The sequence below is a fragment of the Sceloporus undulatus genome, chromosome 4 (assembly GCF_019175285.1).
Source record: "Sceloporus undulatus isolate JIND9_A2432 ecotype Alabama chromosome 4, SceUnd_v1.1, whole genome shotgun sequence".
Classification (NCBI taxonomy): domain Eukaryota; kingdom Metazoa; phylum Chordata; class Lepidosauria; order Squamata; family Phrynosomatidae; genus Sceloporus; species Sceloporus undulatus.
In genome coordinates, this window is record NC_056525.1 from 150,019,713 (window position 1) to 150,030,710 (window position 10,998).

The 10,998-nt window shown below is 40.8% G+C and overlaps 1 long non-coding RNA gene across 1 annotated transcript in view; it reads right to left on the minus strand.

Moving 5' to 3' along the window:
- LOC121930075 overlaps positions 1-6,410 on the minus strand; it is a 77,817-nt gene extending 71,407 nt beyond the window's left edge. The window contains exons 1-2 of the long non-coding RNA XR_006103813.1: positions 6,299-6,410; positions 5,618-5,711 (exon numbers count right to left, since the gene is read on the minus strand). This is a non-coding gene — a long non-coding RNA (uncharacterized LOC121930075). The remainder of the gene's footprint in view (positions 1-5,617; positions 5,712-6,298) is intronic.
- Between the last annotated feature and the right edge of the window lie 4,588 nt (positions 6,411-10,998).

Genomic DNA, 10,998 nt, shown 5'->3' on the forward strand with positions numbered 1-10,998 from the left:
CTTCACTTTTTGAAAACATGTAAATTAATCCTGATATTCACATTTGAGTAACGGTCAATGTTCACTCTGCAGAAAATTCAAACAAGATTGTCAATATTCATATTCAAATGTGGGCCCTGGATTAACTGTAATATATCTAATTCAATTTAAGGTCATAGTAAATTGGATATAACTTGAAAGCACACAACAACAACAACAACAACAACAACAACCATCTAATTCAAATGTTAAAATATTTTTCGCCTTCTTCACTCTTGCTGTTAAAACTCTAGCACAAGTTGCAGTTTTTGCAGTATTTTTTTCAAAGGATAGGAGGCTCATAATGGACTTCTAGTGGAAGAGAGTTCCACTAATGAACAGCAATGATCAGAGTTTGGAAATGTTACTTTTGGAACAACTCCCAGAATCTCCTGGCAAGTGAAATTACTGGAAGCTCTCAGAGCTTGTGAAAGTGACTGATATCCATTACACTTTACAAGAGAGATGGATCTAGTGACTTTCTAAGGGTTGCACAGATTACCCCCCAAAAAACCCTCCAAAATAATAATAATAATAAATTAAAAAATAGGCATGACTGTTGGAAGTCCACTTCTGCTTTTGGGGCATCTTAAGCTTATATAAAAAGTGAATCGCTGCTCTTTTTAGAGGTAATCACTCTTTTTTGCTAGAAAAAGGCAATCCGGGTGGTCTCAGAAGCAAAACTAGACTTGGGAGAAGCATTGCTCACCTTAGATTTACCATCCCTGTAAAATAATTCACTATCAATACACATGACAATGTTCAATAAGTAACTCATTACATTATTCATTACTCTTTATTGCTTTTTCACTACTTAAAAAAACAATAGGAACTATATGAAACTGCCATTAAATGAGGGGGGAAAGCCTGTTAGAAATCTAAAAATGCCTTTGAAAAGTAACATTAAAAAGTAACTAGAAGGTGTTGCAACGAGAAAGTGTCCTTCTGACATGATATGCTACATTTCAAACATAGCTTCATTTTACCCTCACCACCAAGAAAAATAATCCATTACAGGTGACTACATTATTTGTACTGTGTTAGCTCCCAGCTTGGAGTGTTGTGGTCCCAACATTTTGCAATGTTCTGGCGGCTACAAGGAATGCCTCCTCAGTGAGGTGATTCCAGATGGAATAGTCCAACAGTTTCAGTCAAAAACCACCATACAACCATTTCCTCATCAGCAGAAGACTTTGTCACATCAGGCTGCCAAAGACACCATAACTGCATTAGTTTAGGAAACACAAACATACTGATTTGGGGACAGTCATTTTCACACAGCTCTTCACAAGTGCCATGGACTGCTATAGTTCTGGTCTCTGTCTTCTGCATGCTGCCCTTCACAACCCCACCTTCCTGCCCTATGCCATGCTCACCAGCATGCTTTTCAGTCGGTAATTTTAATTTTTTTTTTCAACTGCACAATCCCAGCAACTGATGAAACTTTTTAAAAAGAAAAGGAATTGTGGGGAGGTGTGAAAAACAGCCTGTTTGGGAATAGTGAGGGGGAGAGAGGAGTGAAGAATCACATCTACTTGCACCATGTAACTGCATGCAAATTGGAACTGCAACAAGAGGAACTTATCACATGTGAATCAAAGCAGCACAACTGGGAGGCATTGACAGGTTTTGCCCATCAATGAAAAAGTGCACACCAGGAATGGATGGAAGTAGAAGTAGCTACAGCATAAGCAGAGTATCATATGATAAGGTGTGGTGATCCCTGGGAGCAATGCCCTGTGCGTGGCCACAGATCCTGCTATATTCAGTGGCATCACAAAGGGGTGTGGGGGATGCAGACCACACTGGGTGACACTCCAAAAGAGGTGTCCTATGGGGTGATGAGGGCCAAACACATCCCTTCTGGCTTGCTATGTCAGGGGATGCCTTCTCATGAGGAGACCTCCCTCATTGCAGCTAAGAAAAGGCATGGGCTTGCCTCTCTTGGCTTTGCCACAGTTGAAAAAGGCTCCTCATGATCAAACCTCTGTCACCAGGGCAAAGGAGAGAGCCAAGGCTGCCCATTCTCAGCAGTCTTCCCCTGGCACTGAATGACATCCGAGGTGGTGATGCCACTGAAATCTCTCTTTGGCAGCCTTGTGTGATAAAGTCCAGAGAGGAAAAGGCAGGAAAAGTAGTGGGGTTACATCTGAAACATGATAGTTATCTGGAATCTGTCTAGCCCCCAAAAATTTGTGAACAAAGCAGGTTGATTGCTCAACAAAAGCCTCACTTGAAAGTACCCCATGTAGCCATGGAAGAGCTATCTGTGCTTCAAAGCAAAGCACTACATATAAAGCATCATATTCAAAACTGCTTATACTACATTAAGTCTGACAACCATGCTGCTCAGATGAGAACTGTGATAGCTTTCTATCGTATCATGTTGAAATCAATATTCATGCTCTCTACAATACTTATGGGCCTGAATGGCAAATCCTGAAGTCTGAGCCAAAATATATCATCTGTTCAACCAGTTAGAAAGATATGAAGGTCTAGGTGCAATGGATCAGAGGAAATATTTCCACATTGAGCAATGTTGCAAAGACTTCTTTAACTGCCTTTATATATGAAGTACACATTTCAGGACTGTACTAAGCATAGAAATTAATAACGGGCATAGAATTTACAGTTTGACACCACTTTAATCTTGGGATTTGTAGTTTTCTGAGGCACCAGCATCTTTGGCAAAGAAAGTTAAAGAATTTGTAATCCCAGGATTCCACAGGATGGAGCTACAGTAGTTAAACTGGTGTTGAAGTGCATTATTTCTACAGTGTAGATGCATCCCTAGGGTGCATTAATTCACCACTTGCAAGACAGTTTTTGAAGGGAACTAACTAATGAACTCTGAAGACACCAGCCACAGATGCTGGTGAAACATCAGGAATAAACACATAGCTTGAAAATCCCACAAAAAAACAATTAGTAAAGACCTTCAAAAGCAAGTGTGACATAGAGGTTTGAGCACTAAACTAGGACTCTGCAGACCAGGACTTGAATTCCCACTCAGCCATGGAAACTCACCAGTGACCTTTGCATGTTGCAGACTCTTAGCTTCTGAGAAAGATGACATCATCTCTCCCTTTCAACAAATCTTCTCAAGAAACCCCCATGAATAGAGGGCATACAACAATAACAGCAGCAACAACAAAGTTATTTAGTATGTAACCCGCTGCTGCCTGCTTATTTTTGATGTTTTGGGTTTTTTTATTTAAGTTAGTCTCAACCAGAGAAGTAGCAAGGATCAAGGCATATTACTTCTGCTAACCTTTGCTGAGGAAGCTGTTTCCTAACAGATCCAATTTTCATATATATATAAATATATATTTCTCAATGGGGCTAACAGACAGGGAGATATCCTTTTTCTCACATAAGCCATTGAAGTTACCTGTACCTTTCATGACAATGATGGATTTAAGAGTGGCCCCAAAGCTTGGTTCTGATCCTTCACACAGGATCAGCTTCCTTTCAACAATGCTGCTTAATCAGATATACAAACCTCTCATTTGTCATACATAAGCATAGCATACTAACAATTTAAAAAACAAGTTCTTTCAATGTAAGAACAATCTCATTTTGTATGCAAATGAACAAGGAGAACCTTCCAATGAATCACAAAGGTCCTTACAGGCAAATGTTGCAAAATAATCTTTTTAAATACATGCACAGATAACATTATTACAGCTGGAAAGGGAGAGCAAGTACAGGGAGCAAAAAGGAAACACAAATGCTATTAATTCCAAGAGAAGTGCAGGAGGCCCTTCAAACCTTGGAAATGAACCTAAAGTGCATTCTAAATCCTATGTCCCAGCAGAAAACTCCTTCAGCAAGTTCATTATATATTCTAAGTAGTACCAATTGATCATTTTATATAAATCTAGAATGATAATAGTTAAACAGCCAGAGTTTAAAATACTCTAAACTGTGGAATTATTATTCATTTACATGCCTCCGTGCCATCCTTCACTTTTTGTCTGCAGCATCTTGACTGCAGGTCTCAAATATAATGCATCCGAGTCCGGAATTATCAAGTCTATCCGCACTCAGAACATATCCTTTGTTGGTCCATTAAGACATCTATTTTAGAAGAAGATTGTTCAAACCTATCCATCTAGCCTCCCACAAGGCAGGCGGAAAAGTTAGAATGGAAGAAGATTCAAGGACACCAAAATTTAAAAAAACAAAACAAAAGGAAAAACGTGGAAACAAAACAAAAGAATGGGAGGGAGGGTTGTCAAAGAAGTCGGCAGAAGAGCAATCAATTCAAGAAGGCCTTAGGAAGAAAAGGTTGCCCTGATGAAATTTAAGGGAGATCAGCAGATGAGAAAAGAAAGAAGAGAATATTTGGGGACCCCTACACCAGCCTGGAAATGATTTGAAGGCACAAGAAATTATGGGAATGGGATAAGAAAATTGTGGGAAACTGTGGGAATGAGTGGGAAATTGTGCAAATGGGCAAGAAACAAACAAAATAATAATAATAATATAGCAGCAAAAAACAATACAAACTTCCCATGCTGTGGACACAACTGCTCTCCTAAACTGTATGCCAAATCACACAGGTTCCTCTCTTTCATTAAGTGCTTGTGTCAGAGATTATTCTTTTTTGATGTCCTTTCATGTCAGACATTCAGATGCCATATCCTCTGCTGAAAGAATACTCAAAGCAGCATACAAAAATACAGGAAAACTGCTAAAAAAATTAGAAAAACTGCCGACCTATTAAAACAAACCCACGTCTTTTCACGATAGTTCTCCATGTACAATGCATTGACACACACACTCCTTCGCTCTACTATAAACCAGAGGAAAGAACAGGGTGGAAATGAATGTATTCATCAGTTTATGGGGATATAAGTTATCTATGGCTAGACTGCATGAAAGAAAAACTGGATGCTTGGAACCATAGCCAGTGGTCTATCGCAGGTCTGAATTCTGTTCTCCAGGCCAGATAGTTCCTCTCTCCATTATGCTCATATGCTATCCTTATTTCACATCTCATTTATGGATGACACACTGCCATTCACACATGTAAATACAAAAAGTTACACTTTACTGCATGCACCCACTTTCACTCTCACTCTCCCTTGTCCCTTTCTTTCACTCCTGTCTTTTTGGTGCATCAACACTGTACAAGTAAGACAGTGCTCATGTTCTAAAAGTACCTTATATACCAATTTTTTAATTAAAAAATTACTCTCCAGGATTGCTTCTTGTGGTACTGTATTTGTCTTCCCACTGAGGCATATCTACACAGTCCAAATAAAACAGTCTCACCTCATTTTCACAACAAGCTGTCCAAACAATGTATGGAATTAGGGCCAAATCTGGACTTTTTCATCATCTCAGTGCATTAATCTGGAGGGGGGGGGGAAGTAGGGATTTATTCTGATTTTGAGTGGAAAATCCAGATATGCATGTGTATGTGTGGACCGTGCATCATAGCGACATTGATGTAAGGCCAAGGGGAGGCATTCAGAAATACTTACATTAGAAAAACAAACCCAGAGCAGCCACATGGCCACATTTTCTGTGATTTATCGAACAGGTGTATGTCTGAAAGGAAGAACTGTATGGACAGTTCTACCAAACTTACCCCGTATGTGTGGACAAGCCTGTGGTTGCTGCAGACTGGACTATTCCAAAAGTAAGCTGGGTTTTCATGTCAGTGTAGATGCATCCTTAGAGACCTGGAAAAGCAGGGAGAGAAAACCTCAGGAGAAGCCTGACATCGCAAATTCAGGATGGCCCTGGAAAACATGGTTGGAGTGAGAAGTCAAGTATGTAACAGCAAGCAATGTTTGCAAAAACTAACTGGCAGATCTCAAGCCCAGGAAGCAACCTGTAAAGATATGCAACCAGCTTATGACTTTGAATGCTGATGTAGGAAATCTGAGTTTGATTTCTAATCCTACTCAAAATCATAGCCGCTTTCTACTTAGTACAAATAAGCACAGCATAGAGAAGTTGTTTTGGGGGCTGCGATTACCAAAATCCTCCCAAGCAGCATGGTCACTGCTATACAATTCTGGGATCAGAAACACACACACACACAAAAAAACTTTCTCAAACTCTGCTAATATCATCCATTAATCATGGATATTAAGCAAAGCATCTGCCTTTATTCTCTTATAAAGTCAAAACAACTGCGCATCATAAGTTAGTATAGTATAATGTCATAGCAAAAAATGGAAGCTCCATGTTCAAAAGAAGTACGGTATATCTTGAATTTCCAACAGCCGGGATAAATCGCATTGGGTGGCAACATCCATCATACCTCCTGTTAGATTTCCAAGAACATCCTGCTAACCACAGGGTGCTAGACTAGATGCACTAGCGAGTGAATTTTTACATCCTTAGCAGTGTACTTTGTTTGCAGAAGTTGATCAGTTACATGCAGACAGTCCAGCACATCTGGTAAAAAGTTGACAAAGAGAGGAAGTCAGATGCTGGGATTGGCTTGCATTTTATGGTTCCATAAGGAATCGGGCTCTAAAAGTCAATGTGTATTATTAAAAACAAACGGCTTTCAGTAACAACAAGAACAAAAAATCTATTTCTGGAGATTGTTTGCGAAAATAAAATGTTTATTCTCCAGGGCAGTATTAAAAACAGTAAAGGTAAGTAGTAAGTGTTTCTGAAAAGATAAATCACATAATGCAATGGAGAAGAGAAGGGTAGGGAATGTCAGGTTTGCATTAGCTAATTGACTAGAATGTTATGCTTCTCACAGTTGTTAGCCCACATTAGACACTGAAAAATTGTTACCCACATAATCTAAAGCATCCCAATTACATCCCAAAATATTTGTACTGTACATCTTTTCCTTTCAGCATGTCTCATACTGGGCTGGGCTGTATTATGAGATAAGCATTCTATCACATATTTTGGCAATTTGATGTTCACTTTTCCCATTTTCAGACTTAGAAATGGCTGTAACAAGAACCTGAGACATTATTTTTAAGTAATTTGTTCCTATTGTTTGTGATAGTGTTTTTAAAAAGTAATTCACTGCTGTTACATACTAGCAAGTTTCTCATCCTGCTTGGTGATTTTGCATTACTTTTCTTTTTTTATACATATAAAAAAACTTCAATGGTTTATGTTCACTACAGAGTTATATCAGTTTTATACCGCTTGAACTGTCACAACTCTATCCTATGGAATTCCAGGAATTCTAGTTTGGTGACATATTTAAAATGATCTTCTAAAGAGATCTATTACCTCTCCACAGTGGATTCTGAGCACCTCACCACACTAGAAATCCCAGTTCCATAGAACAGAACCCTCATGGTTAAAGTGGGATCAAAGTGATACAAGTATATAGTGCAACTGTAACACTAGCACTGATGAAAGAATGGTATAAAACTTGAAAAATTCATGTCACTTCCCTTTAAAAATGCTTTTTGTGGTAAATCCAATTACCAGACTAAGCTAAAGTAGATCCATCAGATCAGTTCCTAAATGGCAAATCAACATTTAAATCCGGTTGATTTAATGGGTCTATTCTTTTGGGACTAGCAATTGTGTTTAGGCCTTAAAAGTAACTTTCACAAAAGTAACTAGAAAACATTTGTTTTTAGAATAATGTAATTCCCATTCATTATACTGTATTACTTTTGAAGCATTACTTGGTTGCACTCTCACTACCAAAGGTAACCACTGGGATTTGGTTCCAGGGCCCCCTGTGAATATCAAAACCCATGGGTACACAAGCTCCATTGTATACAGTAATGTAATAAAATGGTGTCCCTTATATGGATATGGAAGGCCAAATGTTAAATCTTTACTACCTTGGTTCTAACCTGTTACTTCCAGTTCTGGCTATGTCTCCATTTGACTATCCCTCCATCCACCAGGAAGGTAGGAGCAGGCCCACAGACACTGGCCTGTCCCCCAACATACATAGTCCACTCATTGAGGTGTGCAGAAAGGAAGGACATGATAGATAGTATGCTAAGAACTCTTAATTGCTCTGTTGCAGAATTCCTTCAGTGCTGCATCAGAAAAGAGTGATGGAAAAGATCAGTGGCATCACACAAGGGGTGCAAGGAGTGTGGACCATACCAGGTGACACCCTGACACCCAACTGGTCCCTCCTCCCACTGGGGAGGGGGCTGCTGCTGCTGGGATATGCCACTTCTTCCTTGCTGCCTGGCTCTCAAGGGAGCCATGGCAGCAGAGACAGAGGAATGATTGCACACCCCTCCCTGCTGTGGGCACTCTGGGTCAAGTGAGCCAAAGCAACGGAGAAGGAGGAAGGGGTACATGTTGCCTTGGCTGGCTTACCTGGACCAGCCAAGACACCAGGGAAGAAGAAGTACACGGACGTGCACCCTTTCCACCTTCCCCAGTCATCGCTTGCCTGGCCACCTCCCCCCCCCCCCCCACCTCAGCAGCCCTGGATGGATGTGAGGGAGCCCCAAGCAGCCCCAAATACTAACAGTGGGTAACACCAACACTAGGGACACCACTGGAAAAGACTCAACTGTGAACTCTGTGCACACCGATAAATTCCTGTTCTCAATCCCCTCACCTGTGGTGCAGAAACTGATAGTTCTTGGGACACAGATGTATACCAGGCCTGTGTTAGTTATGTGTCACTGTCAGTAATCACATCTGGTGAGTGTAGTACCAAAGAGTCAGATTTTCAGTAAAAGGAATACTAGGTGGGATTTTGTTTTCACCCAGGTCTGGTTAAAGACATACTAAAGCCCCAAACTATGAACTTTGTTGCACCCGTTCTTTCCCCCATTACGGGTACAGGAGGAGAATGCTCCTGTACATGCACGACCAGCCAAAAACGGATTTTATCACACACCAAAGCATCCTCCAAAAGGCCCTGTTCTGTCCCCCGGCACCAAGCCATCCCCATTCAGTGCTGAGGGGTGTTAAATGTTCTAGTGGGAAGTTTTCTGACCAAGGAAAATGGCGCTCCTCAGCACTGAACGGGGACAACTTGGCAACAAGGGATGGAACGGGGCCTTTTGGAGGATGCTTTGGCGTGCGATAAAATCCATTTTTGGCTGGTCGTGAGCGTGCACATAAGCATCCTCCTCCCATACCCGTAACGGGGGGGAAACAGGTGCGATGACAAATACCAGAGGCCCCACCTCATTTCAAAAGTGAAGAAGTGTATTAGGCCAACACTATTTTTGTTTGCTGGTAAAATATCTTTGAAAGCTTCTCATAATGTGGAAGGCTGTAAACTGTTGCATAGTTTACTTACCATGGAAATTAATGGAAACTTTGCAAGAACTTAATCCCTTTCTGTCTATGAGTGTTGAGAGGAAAGAACTTTGGGAATGTATTAATCTGTTCAGTTTTAATTGAAAGGCTCCCTAAACTAAATTTCTGCAGGCACTGAGGTATGTAATTTGCAGCACATTGTTTGTTTGCACTGTATTGCTCTTTATACAGATCCCACAAACATATTATGAGGAAACGAGTGTGCTGCCTAGTCATGTCCCTAAGCCCTCCGCTGGCTGCACATGCCCTGAAACAGGCTGATACCACAGGTAGCTTGGATCACCAGGTAGCTGCCCATATCAGCTTCAGTGGTGGCATATGCCTCAAAAATCTTTCCTGTTTTTTTGGTGGGACATGAAAGAAAATGCATGTTGGGAAGGGGTACAGCATATTGTCCCAAAGATACAAAATTAGGCCCTGAGACCTTGGAACATACCCATCCCTTGGGGAAAGATTTTAGATGTCTTTTCCCCTACTTTATCCACTATTAGGATAAATCCTCCTTCTGGTTCTTGCACACCAGCTGCACAGTTTGTCATCCTGCTTGCCTGCCAGCGACCTTCCCAATATCAGAACGAGTAGTTTAAAAACACACTCAGAGAACTATTTGCTGGTGCAAAAGGTTAATACAAAGGAGTTTCCCAGCCACTGTCTTTTTATTTTTATATATCAACTTTACTTCCATCTGCACTCCTGACTAATACTTCTGTGCAATGGGGGTGGAGGGGACTGTGGAGGGTGTTTGTCAGCCTTACTGTCAAGGAAGTCAAAGGCAGATATGTAGGAGAAGAAAGATTATCACATTAGACATAGGAGAAGAAAGATTAACTTATGAGGGCTCTGAGAGCAGAAAGATGAGTGCACAGTGGGAGACTGGGTGGCTCCAGGAGACTGGCAACGGACTACAAAGACTCTCTTTTTGATATTTATTTTTTCTTCTGGATCCCTAGTTCATAGCCAACCTGCCTCAGCAGTGATTGAACACCATTAGCATCTGATGGACTTTGGATGCCCTCCGAGGATTCAAATTGGCAGTTTCAGTAAGGGTTACAGGAAAATTTGTTAAAAGGAGAAAATCCTGCTCAGAACCTAAAGTGGAACACTGTACTAAAACAGCTGTACAATTTCTCAAATTCCACTTTTTGTTCATTTTTGAGGCATTGTGTATTTATTCCTAAGTATTTCATACTCTACCGTTTCTGTTTTGTGAATTTTTGCGAGGGTCTATAGAACAAGATTTAAGAAAATACTTATAATATGTAGCAAGGGGATAAGGAGCTCCAGCTACTCTCAGTCCCAACCATCTGGACTAGTGGTCAGGGATGATGGGTGCTGAAATCCAACCATACACTGTATAGTGCAACATGCACATGGCTGAAGGTAACAAATAGTAAAGTCTGAATTTAGACATCGGAAACAGTAGTCCTGTGCACATTCAACTATGTTTTACCTCTATCAACTGATCTCAATGGGACTTCTAAGGGATCCTCTTATGCATTCAGTATAATACTTCTTTAGAGTGTATAGTCCTAAGGCTATAAAAGCCACAACTCAAAATAGCCAAAACCCATCCAGGTATTATCCAGAGGCTTCAAGTCATTTCCAACTTACAGTTGGTGGCAAACCTATCATGGGGTTTTCAATTTGTTCAGAGGAGGTTTGCCATTGCATTCCCCTGAGGCAGAGAGCATGTGGCTTGCGCAAGGTCAGCAGTGGGTTTCATGGGCA